General features: G+C 46.6%; 2 protein-coding genes across 5 annotated transcripts in view; one reads left to right on the top strand and one right to left on the bottom strand.

Annotated features, from left to right (window-relative positions):
* The window catches only part of CCDC117 (coiled-coil domain containing 117), a 297,697-nt gene that overhangs the window by 90,405 nt on the left and 185,423 nt on the right, over positions 1-21,869 (bottom strand). The window lies entirely within an intron of this gene.
* TTC28 (tetratricopeptide repeat domain 28) overlaps positions 1-21,869 on the top strand; it is a 123,202-nt gene that overhangs the window by 38,743 nt on the left and 62,590 nt on the right. The window lies entirely within an intron of this gene.

The raw sequence follows: 21,869 nt of genomic DNA, 5'->3' as shown, positions 1-21,869 counted from the left end.
GCGGCCGCGTTCCGCCGTGTCTCCCCTGTCCCCCCTTGCCGGTGCAGCCCCGGCAGTCGCAGGAGCCTTCACGAACTTTTCTCGCTGCGGCCGGTGCCGCGCCCGCCCCGCCGGGATGCCGAGGAGCAGCGGCAGCGGGGCCGGGCCGGTTCCGCCGATGGGCATGGGCCTGGGCCGGGCAGCGCCGTCCCCCCGAGGACCGCCCGCCCGGCTCTCGGGCCGCTTCCTAATATGGCTGCTCGGCCGGAGCGCGGCCGGGCCGCGGGGCCCGGCGGACCTGGGGCCGCCCCGCCCGAGCCCGGTGGGTCTCTCGGCCCGTCTGGGTGCTCCCGCTCCAGCGCGCTTGGCAGCGCTTTTTATTGACATTCTTTGGGGGGGAAATCCAGCAACCGGAGCGCGCTGCTCCCCCAGCAGTGACCCCCTGCTCCTGGCAGCTGCGGGCCATTACACTCCTTATTTTCCTTTTGCTTTTGGAAAAACCTGCTCGAACCAGCAGGGCTCCGGCTCTCTTTGTAGCGTGATGTGCGATACTGTGTTTTACATCAGGGGAGAAATAGGAATCATATGTGAAACGCATGAGAGCCTCTCTCGCTTGGAGTGCTGGACGTGGAAGTGAACGGTGCTTCAGAAGGTCCTGATGGGGTGTGCACTGCTGCTGCCTGCCCAGGGAACCCGCCAGGCTTTGTGTCATATCCTCTCCTTCCAGCTGTTCCGAAGCTGTACCTTGAATTCCATCAAGCAGGCAATGCCTTCTAGTGAGAATTCTCATTTCAAATTGTTGTGTCTTCAGCAAGATAAAACTGGTGATGGGCAGGCTCGATGGGAGTGCCCATGTGCTCTTCAGGCCCCTCTGTGCCTCCTTTCAGGCTGGTTTTGAGATGTCTATAGCTATAGATTTTTAAGTGTCTGTTTTTACTGTTTTCAACTGAATGTGCAGTCACTCATGTGGTTATGGCTGTGAAAACCCCTCCAGGCCATGGTTACAGCTGTATCGACTGAACCACTGAAATATTATTCTTGGCTGCTGGCTGGACTCCTCAGCTCTGGAAGATTCTGTTTCAAGTGTCAGGATTCACTCTGCAGTATTGGCTCACCCATGTATACTTAAATCACCATGTCAGATGCTTGTTTTTTTTTTGTCTGCATTATCATCTCTATCCAAACTGAGTTGATTTTGGGCAACCAAGTTTGGTTGTGTGGAGAGCGCAGGAGATGGCTGAACTTTTCTGAACTGTTGAGGTTTTTTTTTACTAGTGTGAGTAAAACATAATTCCTGCTCCTGCTATGGTGGGATGGAAGCTATGTTCATGCTGGAATAGGTCGTGTTCTGGAGTGTTCTACCAGTAAAACCCAGAAGCGGTTGTTCTGCTGCTGCTGCCAGCACTCAGGTGAGCGGAGCCGGGGTTCCCGCGGGCCTGGCCTCTGCTGGGCTGCGTGAGAACATGCTCAGCCCGTGGGAGAAGGTGCTGCTGCTCTGGCCCTTGGTAGGATACAGACCGAGCAGGGCAGTGTAGTAGGGAGCGTTCCTGTAGCCCTTGGACTTTTGGCACTGTTGGTTGTTTCTGGCTGAGTTTGGAGAAGTGATTTGTCTGCCTCTGCCGTGTGAAACACCCCCTACGAGAGCTGTCGCGCAGCAGTGAACGTGCGTATGCTGTGCTGAACGAGAGCTCTCCTTGGATTTATTGTATTTGTACTCCTGATCATTTGCTTTATCCATTCTTTTTAATTGTTATTAAATGGTTAAAGTGTTTTGTTTATTGAGGGTTTTTTTTTCTTTTACAGCTGTTAAATTGTGCAGCACAGGATCGCATGCAGTTTGTGAGGCTGTTTGTAAACCTCGAGTAGGTTCCTTTGTTTGGTGGTGCTAAGGTACCACTGTCACCTGTAGCGTGTAAGGCGTTCTCTTGCCTTCAGCAATGAAAAAAGTGTTTGCATGTGACAGAAATATTTATTTTCTGTTGCCTTTGTGTGCCACAAGCACCATATTTTACAAAGACTCTTTTCCTTTGGACTTCCCTGACTTGCCTCTGGCTCTGTTTCCTGTCAGGTTCCCACTCTCCTGTGTCTGGCAGGTGCCTAGTTCAGAGCATGGTTCATGTTTGTGGCCACTCTCATGGGATGTGTTTCTGTGGCAAATCAATGGTCAGTGGCACCTGAAGCCACTGGAACAGGCGGGTGAATGGATGGACAGACGAATGGATGGGCTGCCAGTACCGTGCGGAAGCTTCTTCCCTTGAGAATCCAGGCTAAAATTCCAGCATAAGATGCCCAAGGCATTAGGGTGAGCACAACGGCACTGACAGACTCTCAGGAGGCTGGTAATTAAATTATACATGATCTAGATACAGAAATGGCTGATGCACTGTATTGATTACATTCTTTGAAAAGCATCAAATCAGCTGTGTTGCAGTGCCGAGTGGCTCAGGCTGCAGGAATTACAGCTCGCTTTCCAGCGTCCCCTATCGCAGCCTCTTTAAAGCTTCCTTTGGCTTCAGGGTATGGTTTGGTGGAAGGCTGAGTGTGCCCTGTGCCCAATCCTAGGGGTGCTCACTGTCCTTCCTGGCTGTTCTGTGGTGCTTCTTTCTGGATGCCTTCCCTCAGCTGATAGAAAAAGAGGATGGCTTTGGGGATGATGTGCTCTTGTTTGCCAACACAGATTCTTCTGTCTGTGAATAGTGATAAAAGAGTCACTATATTTGTGCTCGCATGGTGGGTGCTGGAGCTCAGAGCACTCCCTTCAAAGCTATCATAGCCAGCAAGTTGTTATGCAGAAGCAGTGTTCTGTATCTTGTGTGCTTAAGGAGCCCGAGAACAGAAGCTGTTTTACATATTGACAAAAACTATGTCTAGGAGTCACTTGCTACTCAGTTATGATGACAAAATGCTGGACAAAACCTGAAACCACTGACTGTCAGGTGCAGATTTAATGGAGAATCCAATCAATCATTAGTGACAACACAGGGCTGAGCTGCTATATCACTTTGTTACCAACTAGCAAAAGTTATGTGTATTTACCAAGTGTGTTTCAGGAAGAGGATTCATTCATAGGTAGTAACTCCTCTGTAATCAGATGGCTTTTTCAGTTTCCCGCAGTACCAAGAAAACATGCTTTTAGTAAATTCTTGTGAATTTCACTGTATTTCTGTCATAACTTATACTCTTTTAGATTTGTATTGGTTTAGTGAGTGAATTTTAGCGAGCCCTGCACTAGCTCTGGTCATGGGCTTAGAGCGGGCTTCCTTTTGCTGTGCTGCTGGAAGCAGCAGCATAGGATTAGGAGTAAAGAATGAACAGGGATATATGGCAGCAGAGATGTGCAGAGGCTGCAGTGGTCCAGCAGACTCTGCTTCCACAGTTGGTGACAACATATGTGGGATTGTACATACTTCCTTGTGAAAAATAGCAAATAACTGACATTACAGTTTCCTGATGTACATTTTCCTTGTGCACAAGAACAACAAATGCAAAGCTTAGTCTCTTGTAACCTCTGATACTGCATTTGAGTTTATGCAGTTTCTACAAATACTGCAGCAGCTGTGGCCATACTTGTCCTCATTGCCCGAAGGAATGCGCATGGAGAGGGTGTCTTCTAGCCTTTGATTTTACTCAGCAGAGAAGAGCTGTGTTGTCCAATGCAGTATTATAATGTTCCTTTGGCTTAAACTGCAGATGTGGTTTATTCCTCCTCTTCTCTGTATGCAGTTTTGGATGCCTGTATCTTTTAGGCTTTCATAACAACCCAGTGATAGGGTCATCAGATAGGGATTGGTGATCCTTGTTGTTAATATCAAAGATAGATGCATGTTCCAGCAGAGCAGAGCTCTGGGTTAATCCATGTGATGGCAACATACAATTCACCAAGAAACAATTCCTCTTATATTTCCTAACTACAGCAGCTGATAGGAATACTCTTTGTAGTAGGTGCTGTACTGGAGAACTGCAGAGTAAAAGATAATTACTTGTAATTATGGAAATTTCTGCAAGGGAAATTGTCTTAATTTGTTCCCGTTAAGAAATGGAATTGCTCTAGTTGCCGCATTTGAATCCTTTTAGATGATTAATGCAGTCTTCTTTCATTACTGTGAATGGGCTCTGTAACCTTCTGATACATCTAAAATCACCCTTTTAATCCTGCTCATCCTTTTGAGCTTCTGCTAAAACATGGTTTGGTTTAGAAGAAAAATCAATAACATGATTTTTGTTATTGATTAAGAGCTGACAGAAGGGCTTAAAAATGAACATACAGAAACACAAGAAGAAAGTGAAGGTGTGCAGTTTATTGATACAGGTTGGGTGAACTGGTTCAGCCATAAAGTGTTTGGGAAGGAGAGCCTGTGTGTGAAGGAGTGGAAAAGGATTCCGAAGCCAGCCTAAGGAAGTGCCTAGTGTGGGATGACAGCAGAAGCCTGGGATGGCGACTGTCTGGAATGATGAATGGGGAATATTCTCTGATTGCTTCCTCCTGTGCTGAGAAAACCAGGACTTTATAAATAATAAAATACCTGCCTGTGTCATTGGTTCGATTGGAATAATCTCTGAGGTCATTGCTCTTTGGTGAGCCAGAGCTAGTAACGGCAGCAGCAGCGCTTGCCTTGGGGTATTTATTGAAGCTGTGTGGATGGTTCATTCCCTAAAGCAGGGCTGTGTGGCTGGAGCTGACCCTCCTCACTGTGGGGCTGCTGGGAGGTGGCATTCAGGAGTAAGTCGCGGTTTCAAAAAAGCTTTTTTTTCGTCATGATACAGAAGTGTGGCTCTTCCTATCAAAGTTTCTTACTGCTGCTTTTATTATTTGCTTGCTTGCTGCATTTACCGCAGTAAAGGAGGGTGGTGAGATGAGCCCAAGTGAGACGTAATCTTGCTGGCTGTGTTTATGTGCCTTTCCTGGGCATGAGCAATTCGTGACTTCAGCTATTTTGATTACCCAGATCTAAGCTTGTTTAGTTTCTTGCTTCATGTACACTATGTTAGAACAAAATTATACAGCTGAGATGGGAATGTTTATGGGATAGCCTATGGGATTCCAAAATTCTAGAGTAGGAATTAAGTTTTGCGGCTTCAGTTCCAAATAATTTGTCCTTTTAATGGGAAATAGTTTGTAAAAAGCACTTCTGGCGGTCAGTGCACAAATGGGTTGACTCTTCCCTGGATGCAAACTGTTATTTGCCCTGCTTTGGACACGATGGAGCCATTGGAGACTTATGCTGGTGACTCCAGCTGAATGGGAGCTGATGCTGGAGGTCTGGGTGATGTCTGCTGTTACTCTTCCACCTGGGTTGTGTGGTGCAGAAGTGGCTGAGCAGCCCTGGGAGTGACCTGGCCACGAGGCTTCCTGGTTGAGGTGCTGCTCTCTGGCAGCTCTGCTCATGCAGGACCCCAATGCAGTCCTGCAGTATTGGAGCTGCCACTTCCTCAGATTAATTCAGATGTGATGTATCTGTGAAGAGCAAGCCAAAATGTATTCTGAACTAACCTGCTGTCAGGGTGATGAAGCAGCTGTCTGAGCTCGTGACAAACTGCGCTGATTTCTCAGTCAGGTTTTTCTGTGCTTTTCTTTTTACCTTGTCATTATTATTTTCTTTTCTGTTACATTATCTTGTAACCTGCCAGGTGATGATATCAGCTCATCTACCTCGAAACCCAAGTCTGGAATGGAAGGAAAGGTGATTCCATTGATATTCTGCCAAATATCCACATTTCCCTGACAAACCTGCTGTTTTGTAACTTCCCTCAGCAAACACCATTAAGACAGGCTGGCCATATGCCTCCCATGTGGATGACTGCAAGGGGCTAACAATTCTGCTTCTCTTAAAGTGGAATCACACCTAAGCAGCCATGAGTGAACCTCCATAAAACATTCTCCTATTTTTACTCTTAAGTAGCAGGAAGGAGGGACTTAGAAGGTTGATATATAAAATATCCAGCTGTGTTACTCATTTTAATGAGGACTTTACAGAGACTGTTACTACTTGGCACTCTCCCATTTTCCATAGAAATGTTAATCTGTTATGGTTGGAGAGCCCCTTCGTGAATTTCTGGGTTCTGAATTTTAGCTCTTGCTTGGATGCAGACCCACACCTGTTGTACCTGGGCAGAGAAACCCTGCTGCCAGTCTGCCATCATGTGGAATGCATACCACAGGGTCTTCCCTCCTCAGACCGGCTCAGTTCTTGGCAAGTCCCTGGTGCCTTCCTGGCAGTGGGAGTTCTGGTTTCCTAATTACACCTGTGAAATACCAAGGGGTCATAAAGCCCTGGGTCTGTCGTAGCGGGGACTTGGGTAGCCACAGGTCCTCTTACCATAAAAGATGCTGAAGTTACAGGGCTTTTAAGAGCAGCAGACTTTGGAAGGCAGCTTCCATCATTACGATCTCACCGTGCTGGTGAGCTGCGGTTGCTCAGCGTCCCATGGTCACTCAGCCAGACCTCATAACCAGGTGGGTTCTGTGTTTAGGAAAGCAGTTTTCTTTAAAAACTCTGCCTGTGTTCTTGCTATAATCTTCTAGATAGCAAGTTTTGCAAAATAACTGGCCACGGTTATAGCCAGCTGTTGAATTAGTTTAGGCTCTTTTTCTGCTAATGGTCCTCTCTTTGTCCTGTCACAGGCTTTTAGGCCTGTATAAAGTATCAGGCTGTTGCTATAAAATCTCACAGAAGCTTGGTAGAGGGCAGATTTAGACTGGATATAAGGCAGAAGCTCTTCCCTGTGAGGGTGCTGAGGCACTGGCAGAGGGTGCCCAGAGAAGCTGTGGCTGCCCCATCCCTGGCAATGCTCAAGGCCAGATTGGACACAGGGGCTTGGAGCAAGCTGCTCTAGTGGAAGGGGTCCCTGCCCATGGCAGGGGTTGGAACGGGATGAGCTTGAAGGTCCTTCCAACCCAAACCATGCTGTGATTCTATGAACAGTTTCCTTCACATATAAGAATGCAGACCTCTGCCCCCAGAGGTGTCAGTTTGGACAGCAGTCCATGCAAATCATCTCTGACACCTGGACCACTAGTTTCTTCTCAGCATGGCTGCTCTTCCTGGGAAGTCTGGGCATAAGCTTTGTTTGATGTAGAAAAAGCTGAGAAATTATTTTGAAGTTATTTAACTTTTGTCTGAGATCAGATCAGTGTAGCTCAAATTAAAGAAAGGAAGAAAGCATCTTCCGGGAAGTAAAGTAGCTCCCTCAGTAAGAATTCCTATCGAGCTCCTGTTTTCTTCAGTATGCCACCAGTTATTAGCAACACAATAAAGAATAGGTTTCTTAGTTGTGTGAAAAGCAGATTGAGCTATAGGGTATTCTGCAGGGAAGAAATGGGCTTGAAAGTGAGCCAGAAGCTGTCATTTCCCTTTTCATCCATTAAAAAGTGCATTAACACTGTCAATCATAGGGCTTCAGAGGTTAGGCAAATACAGTCAGCATCCACCAATAAAATCAAAGATTCAACATATCTCAGTATCAAAGTTACATTAAAGAGAGAAATTTGCCGTGTGAGCAGCAGTGCAGCAGTGCTTCAGCTGTGATGCTGCGAGCAGCGTGTCCTGTTCCGTGCTGCGGGGAGCCCAGTCCCGTCCCCCCCGCCCCGTGTCCTGCACATCCCTTCTCCCCCAGGGTCCTGCGTTTGCTGCCGCAGGGGGGCTCTTAGAATTGGCAAATCACGGTGTGTCACAGAGCTCCATCCCGCTGCTGTGGGAGGGTGACTTTTTGAGTACAGGTGTCCCTTTAAATGTGCTTTTGAAGCAGCCATTCTGCTCTTTGTGTAGCTGGCAGAAGATAACAGCACGTTGTGGGTCTGTGTGTGGCTAACTGGCGTTATCTTCTGAGCAATTAGCAGCAGCTCAGTCAAACTCATCTGAGTAAATGGAGAAATTCCTGTCACCATCAGTAGCTGTTGGATCTGGGTCTGCTCCACCAGTTTTGTGCCTGGACTGCTGAAGACATTAGTATTGCAGAGTGGAAGTTCTTTCTCTGGTACTGTAGCTTAAGTTTAGGTTTTTGTCATCCCTTGCCTTTGCTGGCTTTTAAGAAAGAAGTGTGGTGGGGTTGTGTTCAGGGGGTTTTGGTGTGTTTTGTTTGATTTAGATGGACTTCTGGAGAAGCCTTCAGAATCTACAGCAGTGTCCATTTTCCCTCACCTTGTTCCCCTGCCCTCCCCTGCTTTTTAAAAAGCTCCTGTCTTGTGAGGCTTTTAGGGGAATGGAATTTGGGACAGTTCAGGGGTGGGTTCAGAGGCGCTCACTTGATGTTCTGCTACAGGGTAACACAGGAACCTGGGGAGGGTAACATTCTGACAACTACAGTTCAGAAGGCGAGAGGGAATAAATAGACTGTGCTGTAGGTTAACCTCAAGGACAGTTCCTGGTCTGGTGGTTGCATCCTGTTTGGTACCTGTTTGGGTGCTGAGGAGATAGACAAGATTTCAAGCTGGTTTTAACAATGTAGCAGCAGTTGCTTTCCTCTCTGCCAGCTGAGTGGGTATTGCATCAAGGTGTTGAAGCTCTTGCACCCTTGTTTTTATGTGAAAGGGTTTTGCCCCCAGTGTTCTCATGTCTCACAGCACTCAAATTTCCTACGAGATACTCAAGGACTTCTGGGGTGAGTGTGGTTCTTCAGTGGGTCTGGGTTTTCACAGGGACTTCAGGTGTGCTGGGGCTTCCCTTGGCCACCCAGGTCAGGAAGCTGGAGAGCACTTTCTTTGAGTCTTCCCATGTTGGCTTTGAAGCTGGACTGTTTCATCTGTCCCGCTCAGGGGATAAGGCATCAGATCTTATGAAGTAGAATTGTAAACAAGCTACAGCGCTCTGAGTTATAAGCAGTTCAGCTGACTTAAGTGTAAATGCTGTGGGATTATGTACTTGATCTGTTACAGTTTCCTAGTTCTGCCTGCCTCAGCACTTTCTTGGCAATTAATTTCATCACGGCTTAGAGAAGTGTTCTATAAGCTGCTGAGGAGCTTTCCTGAAGTCTGAGGCACTTTCTTCCTTGCTTACACAATGAATGGGCACTCTGGGATAATAAGTAAGGAGGTGCTCCAGTGGCCCCAGGTCTTCTGTGACCTTTTTCCTATGAGGTCTTCTCTCTGCAGAGCTTGGAGGTCTGTTGTTTGGGCCATGGATGTGTCCAGTGTCATCCCTTCCAACCAAACCGTTCGATGAGCCTGGGCTCAGACAAGTGTGAGCTGCAGCCTGGTGTCGCGGTCTGTCAGGCTGAAGGGCTGACAGACCCAGGCAGGGAGTGTGAACCAGGCGGCAGCTGGTCTCCAGCTCTGCCTGAGAAGTTAACGATGAGCTGCATCAGACTGACGGGTGCAGGAGCCAGCTGGAGGGGAAAGGATGTCACTGAGGACAGCCATGGGCTTCATTAGGCTTGTGGCTAATAAGCAGTTCCAGTAAGAGAATCTAGTATGCGACACATCAGTGAAGGCAGAAGGCAGGGTAAATTCTTTACAGTTCTGCTGAAGAGCAGTCTAATGCTCTTCCTATTAGTGAGTTCCCCAGAAATTACTTTAGCTTTCCTTAGTTTTCTTCAGCGTGCAGAAGTCTTGGGAGAGCAGGGATGATCTTTGGTTCCCGCAGTGACAGAACAAGGCTCTTGGCAGCAAAAATACATGTGTTCGCTTTCACCTGAGACAAGGTCTTGATGCCGCTGTGTCACTGAATAGTTCCCAGCACACTGGAGTTTGAGACTCCTGGATGCAGGCTGAGTCATTGTTGCTTCATTCTTGGCTTCCCGGAGTCCAAACCACGAACATGGGGCAGCTTTTGTGTCTTCTGGGTGGCACCTGCTGGAAAGTGAGGGCAGGGTCAGTTGCAGGGGCTGCCTGGTCAGGGCTGACAGCTCTTTAGGTGCTTTCCTGTTATTTCTTCATGTCCTAGTTGTGCTGTTGAGGAAACCCATCTGTGCCAAGTCTCATAGTAAATATTTAGAGCTGAGCCTTCTGCACTCTCTTTTCAATCCCCCCTCAAACTCGAGCAAACGTGCCTGGAGACAGGTAGCCTCCAGTTACCTGTGAGAAGTGCAAGGCACTATATTAGTATTTGATTCCAGTTATCCAACCATATTTTTACATTGTTGTCTCCTAGCTGAGCATTCTCACCAGTGCTAGGGTATGGGTTATTACTACAGAATTTAATGTGTGAGTTGTGCACTGAGCTGCGTTCTTTGTCGAGGTGACGACGTTCCTGATATTCCTAGATTTGTGTGTGACAGAGCACCCCCCCTGGCATCTTCAGCATTTCTGTTCTAATTTCTGTGGTGCAGCATCCTTCTGAATAGGTCATCTTTGGGCTCTCACAGTCCTAACTGGCTTCATTCATGGCTTGAAAAAGCAGGAAGTGGTAAACACAAAGCTTGAACAGTTGGTGCAGAATGGAGAGTTGCTCTGCCCAGCCTGTCTGATGTGAAATAATGCAACAGAGGGAAATTTTCCTGAGGGAAATTAGACTGAAAGATGCGCGTGGGCTGAGCGTCTCCGTCTCCTGGAGAAGCTACGTCTTCTGAGGCATAATTAAAATTCTTTCCAGTTACTCACAACACATAGAGTGGGTAAGTGTGGCAGGTGAGTGACAAGCATAAACACAGATAAGAACAGGCAGATGGGGCGAATTTCTTTCTCTGACTGAAGCTTTTGTTCTGAGCTGAATTCACAGTTAGGATACAGACATGAAGATGCATCTGCCATTCCAGATGCTGATTTCTTTTTTCCTGCTTCCTTTTTCATGTAGCAACCTCTTACCAGCTCGGACTTTCCTTCCAGCTCGTGCTGTGCTTGTGGTGCATTGTCTGTTGCAGTTGAAACTAAAGTGATTGTTTGTGGCACCATGCTTAGTTATGGAGGAGTAAGGAGGTACATGGCTTCTGGTGTGGCGAATCAACTACAGTGTGGTTAGTCTTCACACAGAGCCCTTGGCTGCATGAGTCTCTCCTGTTTGCTTAGAGCACCTAAACCTTTGAGGCTTAAAAGACTGATGACATGCCAGGTACAAGATTTATTTCTTAAAAAGGTTGATAGATTTTCTAGTTTTAACCTTAGTCTTACCCTGTTAATCATCTCAGCATTGACTGATCCAAGTTTTTGTTCCAATAAGCAGCTAAAATTAAGATTCACCCCATTATAGATGTTCATTAACCTGTACCCTCTTTGTGGACTTGTGTTTCACTGCAGTAAAAGTGACCCCAGATCTTGCAAGTATCCCCAGAGACATTATTAGCAAGACTATTAGAATCCTCATGGTGCTGCTGGTGGATGGTGACCTCTCCACTTCTGTGAAAAATCTGCAGCTTCTGTATTAAATCCTGGAAACCCTAGAGCCCACCCCAGGATAATTTGTGCCGTGAGCACAGTTGTGCTGGTACATCCCTTTGAAGCCAGAATATGTCTATGGCCATTTGTACCAAGTGTCAAAGTGATAGTTATGTTAATGTCAGGCTGTACCCAGGTCTGTCTGGGTCTTTGGTAATCAGTGAAGGAACTGAAGGGGGTGTGCCCAGTCCCATCTGTTTGCTGCTGTTTGACTCACCGTATCCTGTTGAATCCATTTCACAAATGCAGGTTCCAGGCATTTCCTTGCCTGAGACTTATTTTCATTGGAAAATAATGTTCTCATTTAAACAGCATTAAATCCTTTGAGGTGTTGAGCCCAGACTTGTTAGACTGTTTGGATGCAGCTCTTGTGCAAAAGGTCACTTAATGCTGCATTAAAATCACTTGTTCCCGAATCCTCTGAACCTGTCTGAGGGGTTCTTATCCTCAGGATTTTACTCTGCACCTAGCTTTTGTCTCATGTGGAAGCACAGAGGAGGGAGTGCTGTGGCAGCTGGAGCGCTTGTTCAGTCCTCCTTATTCCGAGCATCCTTTCCCATCACTGTCCTTCCCGCTGCCTTTGCTGCCATGGAGATGCCTCACCAGCAGCCACCCACCGGTGCTGAGATGGCGTCTCCTCCCTGCTGCTGCCATTCCTATTGCTGTGCTTCCGTCAGCGTTTTCCTGGTTTGAATCCCATCTCCTCTGTGCTCATAGCACAGTACTATTGCCCTTCCAGGCATATAGCTGTTGGATGTAACACTTTGTGGTCCAGCCCAGCAGTGTCTCTCTCTTACTTTGGTACCTTTTAGTCACTGAAATGTAGTGTTTTGCACTGTTCTGCTGTCTGGTTTTTGTATGAGGCTTTTCCTGGCTTCATGTGATGTGTGAGAAGGCAGGAGATCTGCATCCCACCCAGAGGAGAAGCTGCGAGACAGTAACTGATCAGGTTGGAGTACATGTAATTCCTGTGTGATCCCTGTGCATAAAATGGGAAGTTTTCTGCAGCAGGCAGAGCCCTGTGGATTCTGATAAAGGTAGCTTCCTTTGTCAAAAAATTAGTCTCTGTAGTGAAGAACACGGTCATCAGGCAGCATGTCAGTGGAAAGAATTTGAAGGGTATTTACTTACTGGTTGTCAAATTAGAATCAATTTGTCTTAGTTTATTTATGTGCTCACTAGAGAATGCACTGAGGGAAATCATCTGAAATATCGAGGACTGCTGTGTAGCAAAGAGTACACAAGGAATTAGACACAGTGGTGGAGGGGTTGTATAAACACTGACTCAAGTAAAAACAAGGAGAGAATCCTCTGAGCCTCATGAACAGTGAGCTGTGAACATGGAAAATACCATCAAGAGAGGCTCTTCTGTTGGAAATTCAGAGTTCTGCTGAGCTGGGTTTGCTCTCCAGTGGGCCTCATGCCCTTCTGCCCTTCAGGCAGGCTCAGGTGTCTTTGCAGCCTGACTACACGATGTGGTGTCCCTATAAACCTCCTGGTTTCTACGTAAGGTCTTTGCTTACCATGAGATTCCCTGCATCAGGATTAACTCCTGATGAGTAGACTTCAGTCTCTTGGGTACAGGAGCTAGTGTAAGCACCTCTCTGGAGCCATCAGTGCTTGTATCTGCTTTGTTCTGCTGAAGGGAGACAAAAGAAGCCATGGCTTCAACTGGTTCTGTTGTTTAATGTGTTCTGTTCCTTTTGTTTGTTTTTTAAGTGTGCTTCTAAACTCCATGTCAAAGCTCGGATGTGAACTGTGGCACTGACAGGTTGTGCCACCCCTGGAGGCCTCGTGCTGCCTGGCGTCTTTGCCTGAAGTGTTAATGGTGTCCATGGTGGCTGCCAGGCGCTGTGCTGGTACCGGCAGTGAAAGGTGGATCTGCAGGATGGCACGTGGCAGTTGTCAGAACCCCCAGTGCTGGCTCCATCCCCCCTTTACCTGGTGTGTTTATCATGAAGCTGCTGCCTGAGCTGCAGTTCTGTAAGATCCCGGGACTGTCACCGTTGCTTCCAAGCATCCAGCAGGCAGCTGTGCCTGTCTCCTACATGTGGCGTTTACTCACACCAAGTCCTGGTGGCTGTATAAAGTGTGGATCAGCATCGTTTTAATTCTCATTGTGTTTTCTTGCAGCCTCTGGCATGACTCGTGTTCATGAGACAATCCCAGCTTTGTTTCAGTGTCGCAGCTTACTGCGTGGCGGCTGGTGACAGTGCTGCACACGGAGCTTGGGAAGTCTCTCTAAATTAGTTTGCTGGCATCTGTGTGAAGAACTGAAGCCAAAAGTGTCTCCTTTCAGAGGATCAGAATCACATCATTATTGGAGGCAGTTCAGAGAAGAGTGAAAAAAGTGATTAGGGGCCTGGGGGGACTGATGTATGAGGAGAGATCAAAGGAGCTAAATTTGTATCATTTGGATGACTGACAGTGAAGGGGGAACATGAAAGTCTGTGATTATTGAACGTGTATAAAGAGGGAAGAGTTGGGGAGAGATTATTCAGGGTGAGATGATGGGGGATTACATTAGAAAGAGGGAAACAGCAGTTAAACAGGGGAATTTCCCAACAATAAGTTAGGGTATTAGTTGTCTCTTGCTATAAAGCCAGTGACTTAAGCTACTGCTTTTTAATTTTCTGATGTATGCATAAAAAATGTTACAGAGAAAGGAAGAAGAATAAAGCCAAGATTGGGGCAAAAATGACTCCGTGGGTGTGTGCATCTTTGGCCTTGGTGGCCGTGTTTACATGATCTAGCATGTGATTGAGCGATGAACAGAGCAGCAGGTGGGACTTGGCGAGAAACAGGACTTTGCATCAGGACTAATGTGATCAGACTGGTGGAGGTCACTGTCTGCACCGTTCTTCCTGCAGTACCTGGGATTTCAAAAGTACTGCACAGGGTCAGTAGTGGTGTTGCTCTGGTTTAGAAGTTTGGACTATAGCCTAAATATTAAGGTGGGGTCTAGGACTTTACTTTCAGAATTAGCAGTTGCAGGAATTAGTGATATTTTAGATGCTGTTTCCAGGGCACTGCTTTAGAAGTACACCTCCTGCCAGGCGTCTCGTGCTCTCGCATTCATGCGTCTCCTGCTGAATCTTTCTCAACAACCTTTAAATGAGTCTGGGCTTCTGTATGAGCTCACTGGTTGTCTTTTCCACTGATGTTAATAGTATCTTAATAAATGCAAAACACATTTTGGAAACTCCAGACTTAAGTTCCAGCTGAATCTTTGCCTTCAAGCTAGAATTTGTTTGAACTGGAGCGGTGGCTATATCGGGCAGGTCTTTTGGGCTGGCCTGAACGTTTTCTTTCCCAGATGGTTATAGCACCAAAGCCTGGGAGCAGGGTTGTGTGTCATCCTAACTCCGCATTTTCTATTCCATTGTCAATTTAAAGCAAACCTTTTATGTTGCTTTGGCATATCCTTGCAAGTATAAACTGTCGTAGCACTCTAATTTTTCCTGTCTAGCTGGGAATAATAAATTCTCCAGTTTGAGATTACAGCTGCTCTGGACAAGTGTGTTTCATGTGTACAACAGGACTAAACCCAGTGAAACAATGAGCTGATAACCATCAAATGCAGTTAGAGGTGAGCCCAGGTGAGAATATGTTCAGAGCAGTGTGATGTATTGGTGCCTTCTCAAGTCCTGACATGCCCGTGGTGTTGCTCCTCTGTGAACTTGTCCAGTTTGTGCTCACGTGCTATAATCCTTGGCGTGCGGCTGATGTGAAGGGAGTACATAGCAGGTTATGTAAGGAGTGCTAGTGTGTGTAAAGGAGAGGATCATTGTGTACTGGTAAGACAGGGACATGTGTATTTAAAAGCAATGGGGACAGTGTATTCCTTTCCTATTGTATATTTCAGAGCAGAGGCTTATTGATTCAGGTGCCTGAAATAGTGATGCTTTGAAGCAGAATTTCCTTTGGGAGCAGTTGTGTGAAAGGGCAAAGGGGAGATGATTAAAATATAAACCTTCATACCCTGCTGAATTAGTCATTCTCATTTCTTCAAATGACACTGTGTCACTGAAGGAACAAACATTTAGAGCTCCCCAAATCCATGTTAACTACTGCATCCCTGTCTGGGATGGATTAGTGACAAGAGGTTGCAGGGTTAAAATGCTGTGTATGGTGTGAAATGCCTGCTGCTGGGACACTGTTTGCTGTGTCTAAAGCAGTTGAAGATGTGGTGGCTGTTGGCTGCTTTTCCACTGGATTATTGTACCAGATCTCCCAGTTGTAATGAAATGCACAGTCACAAAATTACATGTCAGCATTGTTGTTTGATATACTGCTTTTCTGAGCTTTCCATCTCCCCAAAGGAAGATCCATTGTGTGAGAAGTGTGCCTAGGAATTGAACTGATATTTGCTGATATTAACACAGGACAACAGTGGATGTTCAGCTGGCCAAGAAGGCAGCTTTTCTTGGTGAGCAGGCTTTACTAGACAGTATGTTTTTCAGTTTTCCCATAAAAGGGTTTAGGGGCTTTATTCATGGAGATTTCTGACAGTGTCAGATGCAAATACCAAGATGATCCTCAATAACTTCTTCCTAGTCAGGCTTAAGAGGCTCCAGGTTCAAAGCAGCTGCCCTGAAGAGATTGTTAGAGCATTTCCTGATGTACCAATGTACGTTTGACTTATTTTCTGATGGCAGACTCTTGTGTGAAAGCTGTTGTGTGTCCCACGTCTGATGGGCTGTGTGTTTGCAGCTTTTCCACCGGAGCGTAAATGTGCAAAATCTGTGTGTTCAGTCCCGCTGAGGAATGACTCCAGCACTCTTACCAAATGATAATTTTGGTGTTGCATATGAAATCAGAACATCTGATAGTGAATGTCTTATGAGATATTTATAACAACTCTGTATTATTTTCTGTCTGCAGGGATCTGTGTTCATTCCTCACAGTTCCTGTGTCTTCCCTGTGTTTTTATGCCCAGAGACTGGTTAGGAAAAGCTTGCAGATTGTGGATTCCTGAATGCATTGGTTGAGAAGTATCTTGTGGCAGTGAATCATTCCTAATGCTGCCGTGCTGCTGCAGGCCTCATCACACAATGTCATTAATCGTCAAAGAACTCCTTTAAAACCAAGCCAAGATTTTACAGCGTGCAGTGGATCTGATCTTTATTACCCTGTTAATTATGTTGTACTTGCTAGCAAATGATTGTTTCTGCTTTCTTCTGTCAAGTGAAAGGAGTTGTGATAAAGAAGAGTGGGTTGTTACCTTTGCCAGTACTATGAGGGTGAGCATTGTAATGTTGATGGCAATGCTAGCATCTGAGCACAGTGGGTCACTGCAGTGACCTTCTGCTTCCTGGGTGCCTGGACCGCAGTTCAGCTGGGGATTCAAATCTGGTGAGCATGTGGCAGATCTTGCTCCCAGCAAGACACAGGCTCTTCATCTTCTTGACAAGAGAGAGCGTGTTCAACCCGTTTCTCATGCACGAGTCAGTGCTGCGCTTCCAGTGTGCACCTTTGGCTGCGCAGAAACGTAGAAAACAGAGGGGAAGAGGGGACATGGCCAGAGGTGGCGATGCCCTGCCTGGCGCTGGTTGCTGCTCAGGGTGCTCCGGGCTGTGGGTACATCCTGCTGCAGGCGCAGGGCTGTCCTGCCTGTGGTCTCTGCTGGCAATAAACCCAGCAAAAATACAGCCTCTCTTAGTCTGGTCTTGGTGTAGTGCTGGTTTTGTTGTTTAGTTTTAGCTTACAGATCAGAAGGAACAAGTGCTTGCAACCTGCAGCATGGGATGCAAACCGAGCCCACCCAGAGTACGAAGTTCACGGGTGAGCAGTCATGCAGGAAGGGTCCCAACATCTTCCTGGGAGTGGAAAATTGCCACCATTCCTCTCGCTCTGGTTTTTGTTTGTCTGCATGGTGGATGTAATGCTCACTGAAACCTGGAATTTCCCCTGTGAGGGAAGAGGCAGCAAGCAAAAGTTTGTCTTTATTATGCTAAAGGAACACGTTGTTTTGTTAGTTGTTCAACCCTGATTGCATAGTCTGTGCTGGATCAGATGCGTGGTGTGATGTGCCTCAAATCTGATTCTAAAGAGTAGAAGACTAGCTGATCGATAGAAAGGAATTGGAAACACACTTGGGAGTGTGTAAACCCTGAGGGATGCTGGGTCAAACAGACCTTTGCGTAATAGGAAATGCCAGAGTTTATTTATAGTGAGGTGGTTGACCCTCACTGGATGTCACGTGCCCACCAAAGAGTCGGAAGAGTCTCTTTGGATCCTATGATACAATTGTCTTTTTGTGAGGCTGTTACATGGGAAGGAGCAGAGCATGGCTGAAATTTATAACCTGTGACTCTTCGCTGCAAACTAATTTTCAAAGCAGATTTCTGTAAGGGGACTGAGTTGCTGTGATTTCTTGTGCAGTATAAATAATGTTCCTTTCGGTTTACATCAAACAGAGCTGCCATTGCTCACTGATCTAATGAAAGCCGTGCTAATTGCTTTTGTAGGTTCCATTTATAGATAGGACTTCTATAACTAAATTGAATTACTTACAGCTGAAACCAGTTGAAGTAATAAGTTCAAAATAACTCCTGTCATGTGCAGTGGAAGCAGCTTGTGCTCAGAAAAAGGCACTTCCTAATTGTTTCATTTCTCAATTAAGAGGAGAGTTTTCAGCTTCCACATATTTATGGCCTGGTTAAATGAAGAAGGTACCTCTGCAAATCTCTCATCATGGCTCGTGGCATTAGGTAGGAGACTCCTGTCTCCTGCTTTACAGCACTTCAAGCATTTCCTTACACATGGGTCTTGCGTTATTTGCATAGAGGGGTTGGTGTTCTCTGCAGATCTGCTCAGCTGTGATACACGGAGAAGTGACTTAGCCAAGATCACACCAAGCCAGTAGCTGGTGAGATCCAACACTACTGTCTACCAAGCAAATGGTGTTTCCTGTGATTAACACTTGGTTGTCTGAGTCCCTGCTGGAGAGATCCAGTTGCCTAATGTGACAGAGGTGTCTCCAGCTGCTGAGGTAGGGTCTTGCTGTGCCTCTGTTTAAAGCAGCTCTTGTCTCAGAGAAACACTGTCTTTCAATCTCCCTGGAGGTTGTAGGCATCATTGGTACACCCTTCATTGCCAGCAGCTGCTGTAGCATAGAGGCGTACACGGCTGTGCCACGCAAGAAACACCAGTGTTAAAACTTTGAGACAAGGCACACGAGCAAAAACTGTAGTGCATGTTCTCGTTTCCAGGCTGAACTGAGTCACAACTAGTTGGAGCTGGGGCAGTGCTGTGAGGACCGCTACTGCATGCTTGCCTAGCTCCTGCCAGCAGCACATGGCAGGGCTAGAGGGACCTTCTGTCAGCCCCGGTATGGTGGTTGTGATCTTGCATAATGATTTCCTTGTTGACGCCTGGCACCCTGATTAGAAGTACAGTTGAAGATGTGTGATGAGAAAGATTAGGTGCCTTAAAAGATTGACATGTGAAGAGTGAATTATTTACTGAAGTGTTTAAGAGACGTAAAGAATGAGATTCTTGTTTTTTCACTTCATTATGCAAGAAGGAAATTAAAGACTGCTTAACTGGTCTGCCGCAAAAGCTGCTGCAGGACAGTCCAGGGACATGGTGACGTGGGTGCAGTTCTGTCTGTTTCTGTGCCGGTGTGCAGACACTGGCACAAAGCTGAGGTTTCCGATGTTAATATGATGTTAGCATGATTGATTGGCAGCTGTATGTCTTTCTGTTACATATGAATGAGTGCACACACGTGCACACTTAAGTGAATTTGATTTCTTCATTGCTTGTCTTTTGCCTTTGTCTGACACGTTGTCATTTCAATGACCAAATCTTTCCAGACTCTTAATTCTCACTTTACATTTCTTTTAAAAATGTTTCATCTCCTTTTTTTTAGCACCAGGCATTGTTTGAATCCTCTCTGTATGGACGTACTTAAGATCAGGGTACACAGTCCCACTTTACCAGTGTTGGCATCCAGAAGCCATGGAAATGATAAGAGAAACAACAGAAAGCATTTATTATCAGCAAAGCCAAGCCAACATGTGCACAGTGTAGTTGCATTACATTTTATTTTTTTCCCTCAAATAATCTGATACTTTACAAAGCTGATGTAAGCCTTGGTGGAAAGGAGAATTCATTAGTGAGTGCTTGCCTGTTCTGCAGGGAATGCTGCAAGCACACAGCTCTGCTTCGGACATGCTGCCCTTTCCTCCCAGAGGAATAGCTCAGCTGAGAGCTCTTCTGTCATTAAAAGGATGAGTCAGGAGGTAATTACTCATGCCACCAGGTTTGTTAATATTGATGGGGGCTGCTTCAGGACTGGAATACGTGGATGAGTCCTTGGTGGTTGAGAATTGACTTAAATCCTGCTTTTTTGTGTGTGTTAAAAAGCTTTGTTATGTGTGTGTTAGGTATCTGTGTATTCATACTATCTGAAGTAGATTCCTAGGAAAGCAGATTTCCAGACCAGCTTGAGCTGTACTCTTTGATCCTATCATGGGCAGTTGAGTGTGGCAATTGTGGATTTCCCTTGGAAATACAGGGATTTGTCGCTGCTGCCATATAGTTACTGGTGAAACGGGCCAGATGTGGATTGCTGGACACGTGAGCACCGAAGAGGTGGACACGCAGTGTCCGTCGGGTGCAGGTCTGCTTGTGGTGGCTGCTGGCAGCACTTGGTGTGTGAACATGCTGGATCTGTGAAACGTTTGTCCATCGCCTCACGGATGTCTCTGTGGGGACAGCTTGTGTCAGTGTGCAGCTGAGGACAGGCTCAGGAACAGGGCAGCAGACACTGCTTTGTGAAGCCCACAGGGAGCATTCCACATTGAAAGAAGCAGATTCATTATTCATACTGTCAGTCGGGTTTATCTTTTACCAAATACGCTCACCTTCCTATTTAACCAGGCCCGTAAGTCAGGTTGGGGGTGAGTGTCTCTTCAGCCCTATGAGAGCGAGTACTTTACAGTGGAAGGAGGGGTCCGACTCCTTTGGCTTTGGGCCCCGTGCTGTGGCTGGTGCAGCTGGGACGTGCCATACGCCAACCACGGTGAGCCTCCAGGTTCGAGTTGGGTGAGCATGGCTCTAGGTGTTGGGGTGGTGGACACCAGCCCAGCGCAGGTCACCTTCCTGCTTTTGCTGCTGAGGAGCAGCATTGGGGCGAGGAACTGTTGGGTGGCACTAAAGCAGGTTCAGAACCTGTGGGGCTGCTGGGTGCATGGGTGAACGGGCTGAGGTTTCATCACCTCTTCCCTCTGGACCCTGCTCATTCATCTGTCCAGACCCATTCAAGTGTCCTGACGCGTGTTGGACCATCGTTAGCTGTGAGTCAACAGCTGATGACCAAGGGATAACTTATTCAGTGTGTCTTACTTGGGAACGCAAAGGCTTCCTGATGAAACCTACAGAAGCATATTATGTCTCTGACATTCTGAGGTTTCATTATTGTGTCTTCAATTATTCACCAAGGCTGCTTGTTCACCTTCTGGCACCCTCATGGATCTGCAGGCTGGTGGCAGGCAGCAGGCAGTGCTTGCTGCTCTTTGTTCTCATGGCTTTTTCTTGGTACCTTGTGGAGGAAATTTCCCTGTTACTTACTGGCTTCAAGCTCTTGCCCAAGGTTATTCACATTGTTCCAGCTCGCACCAAGTGAAGAGGACATCCCTGTGCAGGTTTTAGTGCATGGTGCAGAATTTTAGAAAAGAGAACCAACATTAGTGTTTATAAATATATAAAGGGGGAGTGTCACGAGGATGGAGCCAGGCTCTACTCAGTGGCAAACAATGATAGGACAAGGGGTAATGGGTACAAACTGGAACACAAGAGGTTCCACTTAAACTTGAGGAGAAACTTCTCAGTGAGGGTGACGGAACACTGGAACAGGCTGCCCAGGGAGGTTGTGGAGTCTCCTTCCCTGGAGACATTCAAAACCCGCCTGGACACATTCCTGTGTAACATTATCTAGGTGTTCCTGCTCTGGCAGGGGGATTGGACTAGATCATCTTTTGAGGTCCCTTCCAGTCTCTAGCATACTGTGATACTGTGATTAGTATTATAAACTCAACACCAGATGAAGGGGAGACTTTCCCTGTGGATGCACAGAGAAATGCTTTCATTTCTCCTGGGGTTCCTTAGGATGGAAAGTCTGAGTAAGGGCTGGAGTCTCTGTACCAATGCATGCCAAATGCCTCAGAGTTTAGAATATTTTCTTCCAAGCCAGAACTTTACAGAAGTAATGGAGTTCACAGGATGTGTGAGGAAGACCAGAACTTGTCTACAGATGTAGCTTTTGCTTTCTTTGTCATCACTTGGATAATTTCAGCCAAAGGAAGAATAGAGAAAAAGTGTGGGGAGGGAACAGAGCCTTCCCTTGGCTGGCTTGCCCTGGGCAGAGAGCTTGGGCATGGCTGTCATTGGAAAGCATGTGGCCTCTTAAATTCAGCTCTGCTCAGTAGTAGAATGTTCTCTCCTGCTCACTGGAGTTATTTGAATTAAGTACAATTGTAATTTGAAGGTACAAGGTGTTGGAATGAGGATTTCCAGGTGATGCTGCCTGCCTTGGGAAAAAGCAGCAGGAAGGGCCCCTGCCCCGAAAACTTGTTTG

The sequence above is a fragment of the Pezoporus occidentalis genome, unplaced genomic scaffold, assembly GCF_034315485.1.
Source record: "Pezoporus occidentalis ecotype Australia unplaced genomic scaffold, CSIRO_AGI_Poc_V1 ctg102, whole genome shotgun sequence".
In the NCBI taxonomy this organism is placed as follows: domain Eukaryota; kingdom Metazoa; phylum Chordata; class Aves; order Psittaciformes; family Psittacidae; genus Pezoporus; species Pezoporus occidentalis.
The sequence above is the reverse complement of the archived record's forward strand: the minus strand, read 5'-3'. Positions and strand labels throughout refer to the sequence as shown.